Source organism: Notolepis coatsorum (genome assembly GCF_963971535.1).
Source record: "Notolepis coatsorum genome assembly, chromosome: 1".
Lineage (NCBI taxonomy): Eukaryota > Metazoa > Chordata > Actinopteri > Aulopiformes > Paralepididae > Notolepis > Notolepis coatsorum.
In genome coordinates, this window is record NC_140165.1 from 280,156,992 (window position 1) to 280,179,343 (window position 22,352).

The 22,352-nt window shown below is 42.7% G+C and overlaps 1 protein-coding gene across 2 annotated transcripts in view; it reads left to right on the forward strand.

Moving 5' to 3' along the window:
- The first annotated feature begins 217 nt into the window (after nucleotides 1-217).
- Nucleotides 218-22,352, forward strand: part of pik3cb (phosphatidylinositol-4,5-bisphosphate 3-kinase, catalytic subunit beta) — a 277,178-nt gene continuing 255,043 nt past the window's right edge. For both annotated transcript variants that reach the window (XM_084332779.1, XM_084332778.1), the window contains exon 1: nucleotides 218-573. The gene's annotated coding sequence lies outside the window, so the exon portion shown is untranslated. The remainder of the gene's footprint in view (nucleotides 574-22,352) is intronic.

The following is a 22,352-nucleotide window of genomic DNA, read 5'->3' on the forward strand; positions in this document are numbered from 1 at the left end:
ATATCCTGTGCTAACAACAACAACCAGGCAGGTTTACACATAGATATCTATGGGTTTACAGAAGAAACCCAATCCACGCCTCCATCATCCATCCCACCAGAAGAAAAGCTAGATGCGCCTCAGAATATTCTGTTTCCGGGTGAAATCACGGCCCAGAAGAAGTTTTGGAGCGGCGGTGTGTCGACAGAGAGAGAGAGAGAGAGAGAGAGCAGTGACGCAGAGAGGTAGACAGAGAGAGAGGGAGAGGAGGAGGAAGATAAAGGAGAGAGAGTGGGTGCCGCGGTGCGCACCTTCTGAACAACAGGAAGCACCGCAGATATCTGTCCACCTGTGTGTTCTCTCTCTGCGGTGCGGTGCGGGGAAAAGCCAGCCAGCCAGCCGGGGCGCACGGCTCTGTTTCTCTCTCTGGGTCACCGTCACGCAAGATATTTTTTTTACACACCCGACTAGTAATCACTCGTTAAGATTCAACCGAGAGATGATCAACTTTTATTAAACCGTGCCTCCGTTCGTGTGGTCAATCTTTTAATTTGACTTTTATTTACAAGTTCAAGCCGGATAATCACTCTCAAGGTAAGTCTCCCTCCTCCAGGGTTCATTTGATTGCTTTATCAAGAGATTGATCATCTGATGTGATGATAAAACTGTCGCCGGACAGTTTGTGTTCGCTGGTGTTTGTTGTTAACGCTGTTGTACTTTTGATTGAACGTGTTTAATAAAGGAACATGCCGACATTATGGGAAATGAGTTGACCGTCTTCTCCAGAGTCGGACAAGAAGATAGATACTGTACCAACTTCCTCTCAGTGCGTTCAGTAGAAAGCTATACGGCTGCAAGATAGCCTATCTTGGCACAAATGAATGGAAGCGGATACGGACCAGCTAGTCTACTGTAGCCGTGTTGGACAAAATCACATCTCCCGGAGTTTTTAAGCTATATGCTTGTGGTCCGTATCGGCTTCCATTCATTTGTGCTACGCTAGGCTAAGTTGCAGCTGGATAGCTTTAAATTGAACGCACAGAGAGGACATTGGTCTGTATTTTATTGACTCTGGAGAAGACGATACGCTAATATCCCACAATGTTGGCATGTTCCTTTAACAACGACTTTCTAGTTTCGGCCAATTAACGGTACTTCCGTGACAGACAGGTCCTCTAATAGGTCTGTACTGTTGTGTTCGGTCTAGACTCTGTAAATATCCAATCTCTATATTGCCTAAGGGTCTTAAAACAGCGAGGTAGTCCTGGGGAACTTCATGTTCTCATAGTCTGATCTTGACAGGCTGGTTATATGGCTTTTTTTTTATTTATTTATTTTAATGGTATCCCGTGTTAATGTATCAGTAATTTAGCTGACGCTTTTATCCAAAGCGACTTACAAGTTCTGTACGACAAGTCATCAGGAAGGGCACAACTATCAGCTGAGTAACAATGGTCATCAAAGTGTCGAGTGCTACAGTGTAGGTTAGTATATTAGGACAAGTGCATGACAATAAGGTTAGTTAGGGTTAGATTTTTTATCTTTTTTTCATTTCAGATAATTGTTGAAGTGCGTCTTTAGTCGACGGCGAAGGATTGGACGGGTATCGGCTGTCCTAACTGTGGTTGGCAGTTCGTTCCACCATTGTGGGGCAAGGACTGAGAATAGGTGGCTTCTCCTTGATGACCCTCCCGGAGCTCGGATAGGACTGGAGTGGGTCTGAGACGGCCAGAAGATGCAGAGCGTAGGGGTCTTGAGGGTGTGTAGTTAGAGACCATTGACCGGAGGTAGGCGGGAGCGGTTCCCTTTGCCGCACGGACGGTATGCCAGGTCGAGGGCCTTGAAGCGTATTTGTGCGGCAATGGGGAGCCAGTGCAGGTCCCTAAGAAGTGGGGTGACATGGGCTGACTTCTGGGCTGACATGGGCTGAATAGTATCAGTCAGCACTATCCAATACTGGTGCCAAGGGTACTGCTAAATGCCACGCTGCACAATGAAACACTGTCATTATTTGACCGTTTGGCTAATTGATGGTGTTATACTAGGCTGTACCCATATTATGTCAAGACAGCGAGGCGAGTAAATTACATCAAAGTGATCCTCGCTGGAGTTTCATGGCATGCCAGGCTATGCATGCCTGAGATAATATGTGTCTTCAGTAAGTCTAGCCCATGGGTCTACGCTTTCAGTCACCAATCTGTAGTTGGCAGTCACTGTGTAGGTGGACCTTATCATGATGGGGCACAGCCTGTTATACGGGTAATGACCAGTGCAGAGTTACATTTTGGGGTTGAGGCGGGCAGACGTCTGTATGTTTCAGCTGTGTGGGCTATAGGCCTATGCTAGCCACATTATCTACGCTTTGTGGAGATTTGGCATAGAGCCTTGATGACAGAAGAATTACATGTATGGCAGTTACTCCTTCAGAACTGGTTTCACTTCTAATGCAGGTTTGAGCACGTCTGGGTTGTGGCATATTTGCTGTACATCCAGGACTGAAAGATGCCATACTGCAGCAGTTGAAGTGCAAACAACTCAGACACACACGCACACGCACACACACAACTCTTGTGAAGTCTCCTTCCAGGCCGTCTCAGCTCCTCTTCGTTCAGGATAAGATGGCAGGAAATGTATACAGCCGGGAGATCTGTCTGCTTCCATCACTCAGAAGAAGACATGCATGCACTTGCTCACGTGCACTCAAAACACAGAAAGGTGCAATCAGGAGACACTGCACTTGTGTATTGACTTCGTACACACCGTCAAACACACTTAAACACATACCTTCAAGTAACTACTGTAACTGTCTTCCGGTCAATCCTTATTGGATTCTGCTGTATTGATGAGAGAAAGAGAGATAGCTTGAGAGAGTGTGTGTGTGTGTGTGTGCGCTCACTCGCATCAGTGCTTGTTTTGTGAATCAGTGTCTGGCCGGGCCCCTAGTTACCATGTGATGGACTCTAGAGCAGCCCAGTGGGCCCAGCGAGGCAATGATGTCATAGGTCAGGGGATCAGCAGACACACACACACACACACACACACACACACACGCACACATCTGACAGTATAGGCTATCTCTGTATGTGTGTTTGTGTGGAGCGTTTCCCATGTTAAGCGCCTACCAGCCCCGGGCTCCAACACACGGGGTCTGGGGTGGGATATGAGGCAGTTGTTGTGACCGGAGCATGAATGGAGTGATTCTCTCAGTCATGTGAGAGCTCTCTGTTGGCCTGCAAAATTTGTTTGTATATGCACTTAGGACACACACTTGACACGCGCGTATAGCACACACACAACACGGCTAACGGTTACACTCGTTGACCTCGGCCATGCACGGCTCTGCGACACACAACGCGGGATGTAGGGCCCCGGCTACATCCATCCACCACGAAACGGAGATGATACAGATGGAAGCTATTACTGTCCGTTGATGTGTTTTATTTTATTTAAATTTTTTTTCTCTTTTTTTCTGTATTTTTGCTCCCATCCCAATTTAGTCGTTATGCCAATTCCCTTCCTGGTCGTTGCGTGCATTATCCCACTGTCGGCCTAGGGAGGGTGTAGAACTACCACATGCCTCCTCCGATACATGTGGAGTCAGCCAGCCGCTTCTTTTCACCTGACGGCGAGGACTCTCACTGGGGGAATGTAACGCATGCAGAGGTTCATGCTATTTCCCCCCGATCCCCTCCCTGCTGAACAGGCGCCCCGACCGACCAGTATAGGAACCGCAGTTTACAACGACCAGGACACATACCCCGCCGGCTTCCCACCCGCTAACACTGCTGTAGGAGCCAAATCCTATGATGATAAATTGTATTTTTATTGCCCCATTAGTCATATAGTTTATTATGGTATTTGTGCTTTGTGTTTATTAATATGTCATAATGAATTCCAAGATGGAGACTTACCTGGTCAACTCCCCTTTTTTCCCACGTTCCCCCTAACCACTCCTATAACATGGCAGGTAATTTAGAGTTCAGGCAGGCCCAGGTAGAGCGGTACGATATCGTTTTTGACTGCACATAATTCGCACTTATTTCACACTTGATTGACCGTTTATGTTCATTTACATAACCCTTTTTGTTTGTTTTATAGTGGTAGGCAGCTATTGGGGCTGTTGTGATTCGCTTTCCAATAAATCCCGTTTGTTTTGACAAAGTACATCGGATCAGCGTCATCTTTTCTTTTGGACTGCAATTCGGAGCGTGTCGGACTAACAACGCATTACCTGGAGCCTCAAGGCAACTGTGGTTCGTAGGATTGCCTTTACAACTGCCAATTGTGTTAGTAGGGACGACTGACCAAGCCGGAGGTACCGCTGGCGCTGACTGCTGGATTCGAACCCAGAGTCTCTGCGGTGGTAGGCGAGTGCATTCTCCACTGCGCTACCCAGCCGCACCTTTCTTTTATTTTTCTATTAAAAAAAAAGTATAATTATTTAGAACCTAACGTAATCAACAAAACGCTTTGCTAATGGACATATCTTGTCGTTTCCGAAAGTTCGTCCTCTCTGGACTCTCCTGTCATCAAAATGGATCTGACGGAGACATCATCATGACTCCTGTTGTAAATAATTAAAATAACTATAGATGGACGGTCGCAAATGGATCAATGTTAGCCGGGCCCTGGGTTGATTCATATTCGTATTTGCAGGGAGACGGTATCACAGTGTGGTGGACATTCGGAGGCATCGCAACAATGCAAACGCGCACAGTGAGACACAACAGCTGGCCTGAGGAATGATATTTGAGCTGGCCTGAGGAATGATATTTGAGCTGGCCTGAGGAATGATATTTGAGCTGACCTGAGGAATGATATTTGAGCTGACCTGAGGAATGATATTTGAGCTGGCCTGAGGAATGATATTTGAGCTGGCCTGAGGAATGATTTGAGCTGGCCTGAGGAATGATATTTGAGCTGGCCTGAGGAATGATTTGAGCTGGCCTGAGGAATGATATTTGGAATCTGATGCTGATGATGATTTTCTTTCCCCTTCTGAAGGCTTGGTACATTGAAGATATCTCGTTTTCTTTCCTAAAAGAGAAATGAGAGTGCTAGTGTAACACAGTCACGATGGACAGTGTAGTGAAGTGACTGTGGACGTTAAGCGGTACTGCAAGTAAAACTCACTCCACAGAGGCATCCAGACCCATTACCAAGAAGTGAATTCACCTCTTGTCTAGTGGTCTGTGATGCCGCCCGCGGCGCGGCAGACCGGGGTTCAACTTCCACTCAGGGCGATCCCTTAACACTTTCCGTGCCAGAAATAGGCGCTTGAGTGCCAATGCTGTAGTCAATGGAGGGCGATCATATTTGCGAACGCATAAACTATATCTTAAATTATGGCTATGTGTCTAATACGCCCGTCGCTTATCAATGACTTGTTTGCAGTCAACATTGTCGAAACGGATTGTTTTTTAATTGGTTCATTTCCGTTTTATACCATTTTGAAAAACGCTCGTTTTTTGAGGAATGCAGGAATCGTGCTTTACTGTAATACACAAAACACGTTGACATTTTTCGGCCTATTTATGAATCGTTTTCAAATAAACGCTAGATTATCGATAGTATATGTGTACTTATGCACGCTATAGAAGCGGGCTGAAAAATTGATTATCTTATTTCCTGATCAGCACACACTCACAGCCACAAGCACACATAATGGGACACGTTGATATATAGGTGAAAACGGCTCCGATTATCCCAAAACTGGGAACAGATGTTCTCCAAAAAGATTATTCCAATTCCTGATCGCCATTCCAAATATCGATCACGTTTATTGATCCAATGCTGGGTGGTCGAAAGACATATTCCACACTGTTCTGATGGTGGGCAATGAATGGGATCGGCTCGGATTACATGCCTGACAAGTAAAATGTGGAATCCGGACTCTTTTTTTCCCCCCATCCATTTCATTCAGTCCAATCCAATGGGGTGCAATACCATCCGGAGAGACGATAGGGGGTGGTATTTTCCCTGTTCGAGCTCAGACAGATCCCCACTGGTAACGTGAGGCTAGATTGATGAAAAATTTATGGAAATCGATAATAAAAAAAATAACGATTTAAAAACGAGATTTCTGGTCGGTTGGCACTCAAAGTGTTAACGGGTCGAATCGAAACACAACGCAGAGCAATACGTCACCGGTCACACTAGTTTGAAAGCTATTTGATGATGGACTACATAAATCTATCGTTCTAGCCCCCTCCTAGACTCACTTACATAATGGGATTATATTTTGTCAAGGTTTTATGTTAATCCATAAGTGATGGTGCCAAAATGTATGTACCGGTATATTTTATTTAAAATGTAGTTCATGTTGCTACGCAGTATCGATTCACAGATATACCCTTCTACATATCTTCCTGGGCCCTGACACAAACTTACACACGCACAACACGGAATGTCTTCCCAAATGGTGGGACTGTGTGTGTGTATGGACTAGTTGGTGACTTGGTGTCCTTCTACACAACCTTGTGCTGATGCTAGCACAATACGATGGTGTCATAAACCAGTAAGGCTGAGCCCGAATGTTTGAACGTTCGTTCGTTACGTTGGCATTCAAATTCTAAATCAAAAATCTTTTATTTTTTATTTTTTATTTGTATTTATTCTGTTTAAACCAATGGGGTTTTTCTTCACAGTTGCAGATAAAGATTAGGGCATTAGGCTACACTAATATTATAGTATTAAAAAAAACTGCTGAGTTATATTCATTAAAGAAAGTTGATTTAATAAAAAAGAGACTAATTTAATCAGATTAATCACTTTATTCAAATTGAGGATTTAGTTTGAGGGAAAAAAATAAAAATAAAAGATTTTTTTTAAATGAAGGTTCAAACGTTCGTTCGAAAAACCCTGACAAACAGGCTTCGGGGACGCGTCTATGCCTTCTACAACGCTGTTCGGTTTCCGGGTTCCTCTGATTGGCCACTAAGCCCACGTGACCCTACGCTGGCACGCCCCCCTTATCGCCGCCAGTTCACACGACAAGCCCCTTCAATGACAGAGCTCCCATATTTGCGAATGCATAAACTATATCTTAAATTATGGCTATGTGTCTAATATGGCCGTAGCTTATCAATGACTTGTTTTGTTTACATCAGGGTGAACGCTGTTGCATTCGCAAATATGAGAGCCAGCAATACGCAGTTATGTTGTTTCTTTACACATATGTTGGATCAGGCTTGGGCGGTATAATCTTTTTCATACCGTCATACCTTGACGACCTAATACCCCGGTATACGGTATGACTTTCATTTCCATCAGCGGGGGGTGGGGTGCGGTGGGGGGTGGCGTGGCAACCCGTGTTACCAAGTAAACAAATCGCGGAGATGGCCAGTTAGCCCGCAGCATCAGAGTGCTACTATCGTTAGCTCTCAGAATGGTAGCCGGGAGCCCACAGCACCCTAGTACTACTATCGTTAGCTCTCAGAATGGTAGCCGGGAGCCTACAGCACCCTAGTACTAGTAACGTTAGCTCTCAGAATGGTAGCCGGGAGCCCACAGCACCCTAGTACTAGTAACGTTAGCTCTCAGAATGGTAGCCGGGAGCCCACAGCACCCTAGTACTAGTAACGTTAGCTCTCGGAATGGTAGCCGGGAGCCCACAGTACCCTAGTACTACTATCGTTAGCTCTCAGAATGGTAGCCGGGAGCCCACAGCACCCTAGTACTAGTAACGTTAGTAAAACGCACCGGACTGCAACGTAACGTTTTACCGTTTATTTGCTTGCTCCACCAGTGCACAACAACAACACACACTCTCGTTACCACAACGCTCCACAAACACAACAGTTAGCTCTCAGAATAGCCAGTTAGCCCGCAGCACCAGCAACAGTAAACGTGTCTCATTTAATTTCCCCCACTGAAGCGGGGTTCCCCTCCTCCTCCTCCTCCTCCTCCTCCTCCTGTGTGTAGACAACCAGCTCTGCGGCTCGCTCCACTAGTGAGGACTGGTCTCGCCCTCTGCTGGCGCGTGTGTGCACTACAACGAACCAGTCAAAACTCTGTTTCAGTGTAATATGAACTGAAACGCATCTGTGATTTTGACGACTGTATTGATTTTCAATACCGTCGGGATTTCTAAATACCCTGGTATACCGTCATACCGCCCAAGCCTATGTTGGATTATGTAATTAGTTTGTCATGACAAACCAATAAAAAATCTGACTTGTTTTGTTTACATCAGGGTGAACGCTGTTGCATTCGCAAATATGAGAGCCAGCAATATGCAGCTATGTTGTTTCTAGGGGTGCACCGATGTATCGGTCGGGTATCGGTATCGGCCGATAAGTGCCTTGTTGACTGCAATCGGCCTATCGGCCGATAAGCTCGAATGTGCCGATGGCAGTAGCCGATAAATATCCATCAATTTGTGTAGCGTCAAAAGACAAAAAAAAGTTCACTCGCGACCTCCACAACGGTCCCCAGTCCCCCACACACACACGCACACACAAGCTACTGCATCAAAGTTACTACTTATGATTAACAAGGCATTCGTTTTGTGGCATTAACGTTATATAGTTAGTGTTACACGTTCAATAACATCAGCATATTATTTACCCGAACGTAGCAAGCCCGGGTTCATACTAGGGATGCACGATATTGCTTTTTTGACACCGATAACTTTATGCTCCTCAAGCCGATAACCGATATCGATAACCGATATTTATTGTATTATAATTTTATTTTAATGTATATATTTTTTTTTATCTTTTTTTTTTCAACATGAAACAAAACATATCACAATACAATAATAATACATAAAAAGACTTCCCAGGACAATAACTTAACACTAACTTAAATGTGACCTAACCAGACAACAGAAACAAAAGCCAAGACAACAGTTTTGACTGATAAAGTGACCATATTTATTTTTCCAAATGAAAATTCACAATCAGTCAACAGCTTGTGGTGCATCCAACCTAAGACGCTCGAAGCTTTTTGTTCTTCTTTTTTCAAAGCGGAGCCTTGAAAAAGAGGCTTTGAGTGGACACATCACCACCTCACATCACCACCACAACAACGGGTCACCTGCGGCATCACCACCGCCACGGTGTTGGGGGCCCGCGACGACGGCGCGAGCACGCTTGTACCTATTGACGAGTCGTTTGCTAAATTAAAGAGGTTTGACATAAATGACACAAGGGCTCAAGCCGCTAGCTTTTAAGCAGTCCTTGGTGGTGCAAATTAACCTGGCTACTACGGAGCAATAAGTGACTGCGTATTCAACCAAGGGTTGCATCACAGCCACGAAAGGCGCTAGCTTTGCTTAGCTCCTCGCGTCGTCGTGGGCTTCTAAGTTAACACAATAACACACCGCCGTGGCGGTGGTGATGCCGCAGATGACCCGTCGGGCTGGATGTATTGCAAGCAGGGAGCGAAATTAACTTTTTGACTCACCGGCCAGTGGCGGGTAGATGGGAAGAATCTACCCGCCAAGCATATTTCTTACCTGCTAAATTTTTTTTGATTAAAAAAAATATATATATATATATTGTATACATTTTTTTTTAAAATAAAATATATATTATATAATCATACTTGTAGTTGTATTATCTGCGAGACATCGCCACCACGCAATAAGTCAAAATGCTCGCTATCTGCAAACAGCTCCACTGTCTGTGTGTATACTTGAGTAGCCTCCAGCTCCAGCAAGGATTCTCCGGCCCTGCAGCTAGACCCTATATTCAGCTAGACCCTACATTCAGCATGCAAGGATTCTCCGGCGATGCAGCTGGACCCTATTGGTATAACGTTACGGTTCTTTTGTCAAATCACATTCAACATGCCCTCAGCTAGAATACGCATTCAATCAATGTTATAAGACATTGATATCAGGAGCTATCTGTAGCTACTGCTAGCCCGGTAGATAACGTTAAGACAATTTAGTTTACTGGGACAGATAGATCTAATGTGAGCTAGCTAACGTGAGCTAGCTAACGAGGGAACGGAGGTATTATGCACTCGAGTCCGAGTCGACTATTGCTGGAGCATTTGTTGATATCAGTAGCTAGCCAGCTAGATACCGTTAGACAATGCCTCGTCATGTATTAAACTAAAAGTGAATAGTTGACTGGGTCATTGTTTAAACAGTAACGGTAGCTCATGGAGGTCCGATATAGACTAGAGCAGACTGCCCGCATATCGCAATGGTGGCGTTTCAGGAAGTAAACGAGCCAAATGAGAGCTTCCGTTTGGTCATTTGCTTTCTTTCTCATGAAACCAGTCACGTCACTCTACTGTGATTGGACCGTTGACTTGAGTGCAATGTGGGACTTGTAGTTTTTTAACGATCTCGCGGCGGAGAAAAAAAAGACGAGAGAGGCTATAATCTGTACTCGCACAATCAAAATTAGAGTATCGTTATGAACTACACGTCTACACGCCACACGGCGGGCAGCCCTCTAAGTGTCAAGCGCCAAAGGTAAAAACTGAGCGCCCCTGGCGGGCGGCGGGCTTTAGTTTCGGTCCCTGTGTGTCAGCGTAGGCCTACGCCGTAGGCCTCTCTCCTTCCCCTCCCGGCTCCTTCCATCCTCTCCACGCAGTGTCCCTCGCCACCTCCTGCACGTTGTTGGGACCTGGTTCCTTTCTTTTTCTGAATTCTCTTTATTTCTACATAGCTCCAAAGTTTCCCTGCCACCTCCGTTGGATTTTTCAGCGTTTCATTGTATGCTCCGCATTGCTCCTAATCCAATCTGCGTCGTGGTCTGGTTAGCTTCTATGTTAGCTTGTAAGCTAGTTTGTATGTTAGCCTGTAGCTCCTCTGCACTGACATTCAGCGTCCCGCTAGCTTGCTACCTGTTGCATCATTGCCTCGTGTTGAGTCTTTTCCATCGGTGTATTTACTTCATCTGGGGTTGCTTTTCTTTAATTTGTCCTTGTGTTCATTCTTCCTTTCTTTTGTCCTCGAATCTTCACTTTTTATTTTGTTTTGAATTGTTTTACTTCCTTTTTTTGATATTCATTGACCGGGAGCTCTTTCATGTGGCTGCTCACCAGAACGTCGCAAACCGGAAGTCCCAATATTTGAACTTTTAACAAAAATCACAATTAAATTAATCGAACAGCCCTTAATTAAGCTTAATTAAATCTAAGGCAACCACTGTGATTCTGATCAGGCGGCAGGCCGGGCTGCTCTCAAGCCCCCTCGGAGTTAACGGGGGGCGGGGTGGAGAACTCTTGATAAGACCAGCTGACGTCACTCCTCACACACAAGCCTACAATGCAGCTATTTACTCCAAGCCAGATTTAGTCTCCAGGCAGGCCTGTCCCAAGAAACTAGTGCAGGAATGAATGGTGATTCTAAATCGGTGTTGCTACTAAAAAATAAGTTCTGCAACTGCGTTAAGTGATGTTCGTGTTCCACATCCCCACTGACTTCCTCTGTGAACCTCTTTCCTAATAATTGACTATTTGTCTGTTTAGACCAGGAGGTTTTGGTCATATTTGGTGAAATTGTCTTTATATCACAACAGCTACCGATCTTTCAGATATATATTTTTTAATAGCTACAGGGTAAAATATCTAGTCTCTATGACTCTCCCAGGTCCTGGAATTGAATCTAACATTCCAAAGTCTCAGGATGGCCAGAATCTTAAGAACCAATCTTGTCCTACCAAGTGATGTTACCGGGGTTGGGTTGCATCGGAAAAGTGACACCATAACCGCACCCACAATGAACCAAACTGCCTGCCGATCACAGACCAGGAAATATCTTATTGTTTCCTTTTTAAATCCAGCATAAAGATGCCTGTGCCTCTGGGAGTCTGTAGAAAAGCTTTTGCTGTGCATGCATAGTGCATGGCACCAGGCTAGAAAAGGGATAGCGATTGCTCTGTTGCAGCTAGACATGTATGCTGCTCACTCTTGCTAATTTCTCTCGCCTGCCACACCTTTAAAGTTTCTCACTCAAGAAGAGTTGTATGGTTCAAGGGATTTCCTTAGGCTGCAATGTTTGTTTCAGAGAAGGACTTTAAAACAACTCACTCATGTTTTAAATCACACTTGGAGGTAGGGCTGGGCGATATAACGATAACGATAAATATCGCGATATATTTTAATAATCGATATCGAATATCGAAATAAAATAAAAATCGAAAAATCGTTTTTTTTTTTTTTTTTTTTGACCTGCAACAGGGCAGTTTTAAAACCAGAGACAGTGGACAGACTTGTCTTTCTTGCCTGCAACTTAAAGTAATGGCTTTGCTTGTCCAAATGACAATACTGACCAAATTGAGATTTATTTTTCTCTTGTCCATTTATTTTGTTTGCTTTCTAATTTAAAATACAGTTTGAAACCGTCTGTACACAGTAGGCTATGTGTGCTAGCAGAACTAGACTCCAGTCACGAGTCACGGTGCACATGTGCAGTGGTTTGTCCACCAAAAAAGTGCCAAAAGATAGAAAATAAACTAGCAGAGCCAGAACTGTTCAACTCCCCTGGAGCCACAGCCAGCAGAGAAGCCGGTTTACTTTCGCTTTTAAACCAGCTGCAGCCTGAGAACTGGAGTGTGAGGGGATGTAACACTAAAGATGGCGGCAACAACAAAGAATTGCTGAAAAATAAACATACATCTGTTGTTAAAAAAAATCAAAAAAAAAGTTTCAATCTTTTTTATTTGTATTTTTTTATACTTATAACAATTTCGATAATTATCGATATCGAGAAATATGATAACATTATCATATCGTTATCACAATATGATTTTTTTCCATATCGCCCAGCCCCACTTGGAGGCAATTATAAGTTAAATATTATATTAAGAGGTTATATGCAACCAGCCTCTGGCCTTCAGGATATTTTCTGCTTTTCAATCAAGTAATGTCTCACGAGAGGGAGTGCTGTTATACTGAATATCAGCATGGCTGTGATTCGGTCGCAGGTACGAGGCCGCAGGTCCAGTACTGAAGATAACCACAGCCATGCTGATATTCAGTATAACGGCATGACCTCGAGTGTGATATTGCTTTTATACAACAGTTCTACAATTGCCATTTATTTGTTTACAGCAATAAGATTATAATTTATTTTGCTCCGCCGGCGCCAACATAGTTCCACAACTGCACTCTCAAGAGTCAAGTCAAGAGTCAAGAGTTTTTAATTGTCACGGCATATACAATGAAATGCGGCTGCTCTTGAACTTGGACTGTTGCCAGGCAACCTGAACAAAAATTTTCCTGCACAGCTTGCTACTTTGTATAAATATACACACGTTACTAGGGCTGACCTTCGAAGCTTTTTTTGGCAATCGAAGCTTCGGGGCCGAGCTTCGATTTTAATTCGAAGCTTCGAAAAAAAATAAAAAAAAATAAAAATTTTAATATTTTTTTTTAAATTTCTTTTTTTTCTTTTTTTTTATCTTATGTTGTGGGACTTGTACAGCACTTTCGTAAACTTTGTTGTTTTTAAATGTGCTCTATAAATAAAGTGGCTTGGATTAATTAATTAAATAGCCCATTTCGTGACTGTGACGCATCCAACAAGGTTTCACTCGGCTGTGTGATTTAATTCAAGGTGGATCGCTGTTGTCGTTTGAACAACTTCAGATTTCATGGGAACTACCAATCCCCCAAATCAAGAATGTTTAAGATGAATGAAGTAAGATTTTGATTATTTGAAATATAGGTCCGGATTCTACATGGTCCGGCAATGTAGACCTTGTAGACTCCACTACAGACCAATTATCAGTGAATGTTCATGCATTTTTAAGAAGGGCAACTTCCACAAAAAAACAAAGAACTCACCAAAACATCTCGGTAGCACCTTATCTAAATGTTATATTTAGGCCTGTTGCAATAAGCAATAAATCAATTTATCGCGCAATAATGAAAATGAATGCAATGATTTTGACGGGCGCAATTAATTGCTATTTGCGTGTTTGTTTTAATGAGGCGGGAACCAGTACGGTACCTCTCCGTGTGGGGAGGCGGGCCGCTGGCGTTACTACAGAGTACAGCACGGGAGCTCCTGTGAGCACCATGCGTATGTTGGGCAGTAGCAACGCTACATAGCTTAACTACATTTCTCAGTAGCGTGATGGTAGCGTCGCTCCTTTTGAACCAAGTAGCGTTCTTTGTAGTGTAGCTATTTTTAGACCCAAGTAGTGATGTAGCGTGAACAAACGCTATACGCTACTGCCCGGAGAAACTGGACTGCTAAATAAAGATTAAAGATCTAGCGTTGATGCGATGACGCTTCCTCCTCATCGTTGATTGCCTGTAGTAGCTGCATCTAACGTTAGTAGCTAACGTTAAAACTAACCTAAAGTTAGTTGTTCACCAACAATCTCAACATTTGTTTTATCATTAGCTCAAAAACACAGAACCGGACGACACAAGTTGTCCGCTCATAGGTTCTGCTAGGATAATAACAACAATACTTCCGGTCGGTGGGTTTCAAAATAAAAGAGCAAAGTCTAAAACACCGGAAAAGACATTTATTTTGTACAGCGTTTTCCTCCACGAGTACTCAAGTACATCATGTGATCAATCTATCTGTTTTTTTTTGCCCATCCCTAGTTTATCCTGTGCTGAAAAGTCTCCATTCCAATAGAGATAGTATATATTTGTGTTTATTTGATTATTGTTGAGCTATATTTTAATCGAGAGTAACTGGTAGTGTAGCTTACTACATTTTCCAAGTAGCTTGCCCATCACATAATCCGCGAGCCACAGTAAACAAACGCGAGCCACAGTTAGGGTGACCAGGTGTCCCGCTTTTGGTTGTATACTGCACAGCCATTTGACCGAATGTCCCACGTCCCGCATATTGAGAGGATGTCCCTCTTTTCGAAGCAAAAAATAAAAACATGGGTCTAAAAGCCCCTTCCTACAGTAAACGTAGCAACCCGCCTCTTGTCCACACACATTGCTCTGCTCGTTTTATCATTGCTCTCACGGAGATAAAACTGGGAACGAGGTTACTCTGCTTCTGACGCTACCTCATATCTGATTGGTTAGGTAGTAATTTAGGATATTTAAAATGTCTTCCAATGTTAAATAAAGGTTTATTGCACTTTGAAACGGTTTCCTTGCATTATTATGCTATTATCATTATATTAGTAAAAAAAAAAGTTGATTGAAAACGTTTGGGAAATACATTTCTCAAAAAAATAATTTCTCTCAAAACCGCAATAATATCACTTATCGCAATAATTTCTGGGACAATTAATCGCCCAGCAAAATGTGTTATTGTGACAGGCCTAGTTATATTTCATATATGGAGATTCATATTTATTTATTTATGTATTGCATGCATTTCTACATTTTATTTCCTATTTTGTTTATTCATCCCAGTATCTTTCTTTCTTATGTGTGGAATTCTACAAGGCGCGCCCACACACACACACACACACACACACACACACACACACACACACACACACACACACACACACACACACACACACACACACACACACACACACACACACACACACACACACACACACACACACACACACACACACACACACACACACACACACACACACACACACACACACACACACACACACACACAAAAACAGCCTTTCCAGCCTTTCTAAAGGGTCTAGAGACATGATTTTAACTGCTAAAATCATTATATTTTTTTGTTAACACAAAAACCACTTGACATTTTGAAAACTCTCCAAAAAAAAAAAAAATCTGATATCTACTGGTTTATACTACCTCATGGGGACCACATGACTGTATACAGCCTGATGGGATCCAGCCTTTCTAAAGGGTCTAGAGACATGATTTTAACTGCTAAAATCATTTGAATTTTTTGTTAACACAAAAACCACTTGACATTTTCCCAACTCTTAAAAAAAAAAGAAACCTGAAATCCCTCCCCCCATGGGGACCGGTCCCCATGGGGGGGAGGGATTTCATGTTTCTTTTTTTTGTGTGTTAACAAACAAATATAATGATTTTAGCAGTTAAAATCATGTCTCTAGACCCTTTAGAAAGGCTGGATCCCATCAGGCTGTATACAGGTTATAGTCAAGTCAAGTAATTTATTTATAGAGCACATTTAAAAGCTTGAGAGCCAACCAAAGTGCTGTACAGTACAGTCAAAGCATAAAATCAATGTCCTATAAAATACACAAATATAAAAAGGCACAACAGGACAGGACAGTACAAAAGGACAAGCGGATAGGGGAGCACAAAGTACAGTATAGCACACCAGGGACAGAGGAGCACAAGAAGAGATACAAGAGGGAGGGGCCAGGATAAAATTGCATGGGAGTGTGTGGGTTAGGGTATCCGAGAATCAGGATTAATCGAAGGCTAGGGAATAAAAGTGGGTTTTTAAACGGGCCTTAAATGTCTCCAGCGTAGGGGCAGATCGAATCTCCAGGGGAAGCTGGTTCCATAGTTTGAGGGCTACGGCCTTGAAGGAGCGATCGCCTCTCTTTTTTAGTCTGGTGCGGGGGGGGGGGGGCCAGCCGAGCCTGGTTGGAGGATCTTAGTGACCTGGGTGCTACGTAGGGGGTGATGAGCTCGGTGATGTATAGGGGTACTGCACCCGATAGTGCCTTGAAGATCAAAGATTACACCCAGGCTCTTGACGTGGGGTTTGAGGTGGGTGGAGAGTTGTCCTAGGCTGTTGGAGAGTGTTTGGGTGGACGAGGGGGGGCCAAACAAAATGATCTCTGTTATGTTCATTGGCATACTATCAACACCACTGTTAGGCACTGCACATAACATACAATCAATTCAAAACAATACACTACCTTCCATTGTTTGGGGCTCTTGTTACAGTTTTTTACGACTGCTTTGACGCATTTTGCACATCAGAGTTTCAATGTGCAAAACTCAAAATGCGAATTGCTAAACTGACTTTAAAAATGCATACTCTAAGATACTAAATGCTATGCTTACATATCAAGTGCAAAACTGTTAATACAAAGTGCAAAACTCTAAATCATATGCTCCAGTCTCAGAATACAGCCACCTAATACTACATCAATGTTCAATTGCTTATTGCTACACAGGCAGATCACTAAATCAATTCCAACAGGTGTTTGTACTAATGTCTCATTACCTTCAACAGCCTTGCCCAGGTGAGTAGCATTGCAATACAATTGATAATATCTTCACCACTACATAAAAAGCTGCTTATAAACCTGAAGAAAGGAGCAACATGGAGCAAGTTGGTGCAGCTGAGGTTGCACAACGAAGGACAGGGTCATGGACGGGGTCGTGGCCAAGGAGGCAGAAGAACATCTGTCTCAAATGAAATTATAACTACAATTGTTGACCATGTAATACAGTAAACCGAGGTCTTACTAGTGTCTCATAAAGACAAACAAGTGGTTGAGCAGATATTGAGTGCAGAACTAGAGATGGTTAGTGACTGGCTAGGCTACAACAAGCTGTCCCTCCATGTGGGGAAGACTGAGTCCATCCTATTTGGGTCAAAGGTCAGGCTCAGAAAATCACCAGGTTTTAACATTAGAATAGGAGATACTGTTCTCACCGACAAAACATCTGTGAAATATCTTGGTTGTGCCAGTCAGATACAGGAGTTGTATGGGGAAGGAGTAATTTTTGTATTCTGCAGCTGTCTGCCCAGTGACCTGAAAATCATGGTCAATGCTGTTAGATTCAAGTCCAGCCTGAAGACATGGCTCAAAAGGGACTATAATGGTAAATGGTAAATGGTATATGTGATGTGCAGTGGCGGCTGCTGACCAAATTTTTTGGTGAAGCAAACATTTTATTTTTAAAACATCCCACAATGTGTGTGTCATTGGTGGCTGGTGCGTTAAAAAATTGGGGAGGACGGGAGAGATTAAAAGTAATAAAGAAGTCCGAAATTCAAGCTTTCTTTAACTACAAGGCATTTATTCATCATATATATTTTTTTTATAATATCAAACAGAAGACTGACTACACCGAATACAGAAGCCATGTTCGCTGGATTTTGGGGAAAAACAATATCTTTGACCTGTATTGGTCCCCTTGATACCACATTGTTGGGTATGGCCTACTTGGCCATAGTGCAGGGTCTTGTGAGGTCAAACCTTTAGTGGTGGTGGTGGTGGTGATACTGCTGCTTGTAGAGGTGGGTGACACGTCATCTTCATGATGGGCAGGTGTTATGGTCTCACTGAAGGTGGATGTTGACGGACAGGGTTCCTGCAAGTTTCAACAGGTTACATTTAAGACCTTTTAAGACCACTTTCAATATAATCTAATATGTTGCCATACCAGCAAAGAACTATTAAGGACAATTACTAAGAAGTAATTCCATGTATTCGCTATTACCATACTGCTTACTTTTCAGCCTGTACATTTCCCCCCCAAACACATTTAAACATGATCCAGAGAAGTACAGTACGGCTAAATACACACAATTGTTAAGGGGATGCAGACCAGAGAAAGACTTTAGTCTTGTTTACATCAGGGTCCCCCATTTTCAATTCATGATGAATTGTAAGTAATGGTGCAATTAGCACCATGCAATCCATTCTTTGTGGATCTAGCCCAAAGTGTTTGTACACGTATAATATTGGGAGTTGTGCCTATAATTGACTCTTTGATACCGGCTCTGACCTGGTGAACAATCATGGTTGCTCTGGCCTCCAGTGGCCTCTGCTATTGGGCTCTCAGACGTGGACCGGCTGTGGCTGTCTGAGGTCTCTGGGTCAATAAATGCTGCCTTTGTGGGCTCACATGCTGCAGACTGTGCTGTCGTCCATCTGTAGATTGTGTAGGTACACTTGAGACACCTTCTTGATGAGTTCTCACCTGCAGGCACAGTCAAACATGCATGGATACAGTTAGACAGTAGACAATTCTTTTTTTTTTAAAACATCCCCCACTGTGTGTCAGTGGTGGCTGGTTAGTTAAAAAATTGGGGAGGACGGGAGAGATAAAAAAAAAGAAATGTAATAAAGAAGTCAGAAATTCAAGCTTTTTTTTAACTACAAGGCATTTATTCATAATTTTTTTTTTTTATAATATCAAACAGAAGACTGAGTCTGTGCTAACCGAATACAGAAGCCATGTTCGCTGTATTTTGGGGAGGAAACTATCTTTGACCTGTATAGGGAGGTGTAGTGGTTACGTCATTTTCGTTTTTTTCCTGTTCCACCCTCTGTGGAATGCAATGTATTTCCCCATTTACCATTTCTAAATAGTCTCGTTTTAGATAAATAAAGCATTAACGTTGGCATGGTGTACCTTTCTGTGCGTATTTATCCACAATCTATAGCTCAAGATGAAAATATTCGCAATTAATCGTAAAGGTAGCAAAATAACGTTTATTACAACATTGTTGGGTATGGCCTATGACACTTGGCCATTGTGCAGGGTCTTGTGAGGTCAAACCTTTAGTGGTGATGGTGATACTGCTGCTTGCAGAGGTGGGTGACACGTCATCTTCATGATGGGCAGGTGTTATGGTCTCACTGAAGGTGGATGTTGACGGACAGGGTTCCTGCAAGTTTCAACAGGTTACATTTAAGAATTTTTAAGACCTTTTTAAGACCCCTTTCAATGGAATCTAATAAATATCTAAAGAACTATTAAGGAAAATGACTAAGAAGTAATTCCATATGTATTGGCCTGATAGGCTGTTACTCTGCAGCCCGGACGGGTGAATACTTTCAACAACAAATGTTTGTTTCCGCATGCGAGTTTTGCGCTCTGATTGGCCAGGTCATGTGACATGTGCGCCAATCGTGGGACAGCAAGTTCTGCGCCTATTTCCGGGTCTAACAGCCTGCAAACTACCTGGCGTTCTATCGCCATGCTCTAAGACAAACTCTAACCTTAACCAACTGCGAAAGAGTGGCTAAGCTTAACCGTCGAAAGAAGGGCAGGTGTTCTATCGCCATGCTCTAAGTCTAAGACAAACTCTAACCTTAACCAACTCCGAAAGAGCACCTGAGCTTAACCAGTGTAGACACTTACGGTCCCACGATTGGGCGTACATGTCACATGACCAGAAATGACCTGGCCAATCAGAGACGCGGAAACAAACATTTGTTGTCTAAAGTATTCAGGCAGCCCCGACATTTCCCCCCCAAACACATTTAAACATGATAGAGAGAAGTTATCGCAACATAGAAGTCATTTCCTAATCAATACCATTTAAGACTGACTTTTTAAGGCCCAAAATTGTGATTATTAAATGTAAGACTTTAAGAACAGTTATGAATATGAGCACTTTGAAAGGGATCATGTACCTTGGCTAGTGTGTCCTCCTGAGCTTGGTCAATATCCACCTGTGCTGGTATATCCTCTTGCACATTATAGGCAAGAGGTGGGGTGCCAAAATACTTCAATAATGACCCTAGGAGAGATTATATAATTATAGTAAAAAGCATTGCATTCATCATGATAGCTTAAAATGACAAGAACAGCTACAGTAGCTAAGTTAATAATTATGCTCAAGTCACCAACAGTGTTTATGAGCTTTTGAAAAGCAAATATATTACAAAGTGCATTTTTCACAAAATGAAACAAAAACATGATAATTGACTGTTCCTGTCCTTTACAGTTAGCTAGCTAGGATACCTAACACTGCCAGTGATACTGCCCTGCAGAAGCTAACATCAGCTAACGAATTTGGCTAGCAGTGATACTATTTTAATGGTCAATTGAAGAACAACAACAACAACTGAAAACTCTTAAATATGCCAAGTGTTCTAATAATTTTGGCCACCACTGAGCAAACTGCATAAATGTATTACACCTTTCACCCTAGGGTTAGGGTTAGAGTTAGGGTTTCTATAGTCTGAAAGGACTTGATGTGCTTGTATAGTTAGTTACTGCATAGAGCTATAGCTTGTGATGTCTAGCAAATAGCTAGTTCCTTTGGTCAGATTAGCATGATCCTTTAGCCTGAACAGTATATCTAGCAAGCTATTACTGTAATCTAGTCTTACTACCATTATGTATTACTACCATACAAGTTATAGCTGTGTCGCTAGCTTGCAACAGCTTCCTGTTTAGCAAGCTAGCTTGCGCTAGCTAGTTAGCAAGTCAGCTTCCTATTTAGCAAGCTAGGTTGCGCTAGCTAGTTAGCAAGCTAGCTTGTGCTAACTATGTAGTTAGTAAGATAGCTCATGCTAGCAAGCTAGATCGCATTAGCTAGCTACCAGTTATGACTAACGTATTCGGCCGAATTCAGTATAGTCTAAACAGAAACTAGCTTAGCATGCTAATCGTTGTTTAACCAAGTCATGAACCAATCAATTCAACCAATATACTGGCCCAACATATTTCGCTTTTTTTTAATTGGCTTACCTTGTCTTAGCATTCCTTAGCAATAATGTATCTTCATATATTGGTCTCTGTGAGTACATGCTACTGCCCTCTCAGTCCAGTCTGAACTGAAAGTACCTGCTCACAGCACCTTCTCACGATAAAGCTGGGAACGAGGTTACTGCAGCCTCGACTCCCTCGAGGTGAAGCTAAGTTGGGGGATGGGCATAGCCATGATGGGGACCGGTGTGTGTGAATTGCACCTGGGTGGGGGATGGGCGAATGCGGTTAGAGCGTTGGTAAACGTGGGGACCACAGAATTCAGTATATTTTTAAGCAGCTCTGGTCTTGGGCAAAAGTCAGGACATGTTCTTGACGACGTGTGCTTGTTTGTTTGGAGAGATAACGTACAGTTAATGTGCTCAATGGACAACATTTTTTATTTGTGTAGGTACATATTACATATTAATACATATTAATATAATAATATAATAATAATAATTTTATTTGTATAGCACTTTTCATACAGAAATTGCAGTTCAAAGTGCTTCACAACAGTAAAAAAATACAGGCATAAACTTCTTTGCCTACATCCATAGTTGATTGGCTGCTACAGCTTTTGTACAATAGATCCGGGAGACTGCAATTCGAAACTGGCCCCTGTAATTGTCCTAACACAACTCCCTCCAATGTACAGTAAATTACCAAGTATGGTCTTGTCAATATTCCAATGTACAGTTTTGTTTGTACAGTTGTACAGTTTCTTCCCCCTCAAATGTATATACTCTCAAATGTATATAATGTAACAGTACTCTCTTCTTAGAAACGGTCTATTAATCAGAGTTTCCAACGCCAGGGTCTACAATATATGACAGGCATTGTACTCTTAAACAGTACTGTACTGTATATTTGTAGATCTGGTATGTCATAAATGTCTGGATGTAACAGTACTGTCTATCTGTATGTCATGTATGTAATGTATGTTATGATGAATTGAAAATGGGGGACCCTGATGTAAACAAGACGAAAGTCTTTCTCTGGTCTGCATCCCCTTAACAATTGTGTGTATTGAGCCGTACTGTATTGTACCCATTTAGCAAGCTAGCTCGCGCTAGCTAGTTAGCAAGTCAGCTTCCTGTTTAGCAAGCTAGCTTGCGCTAGCT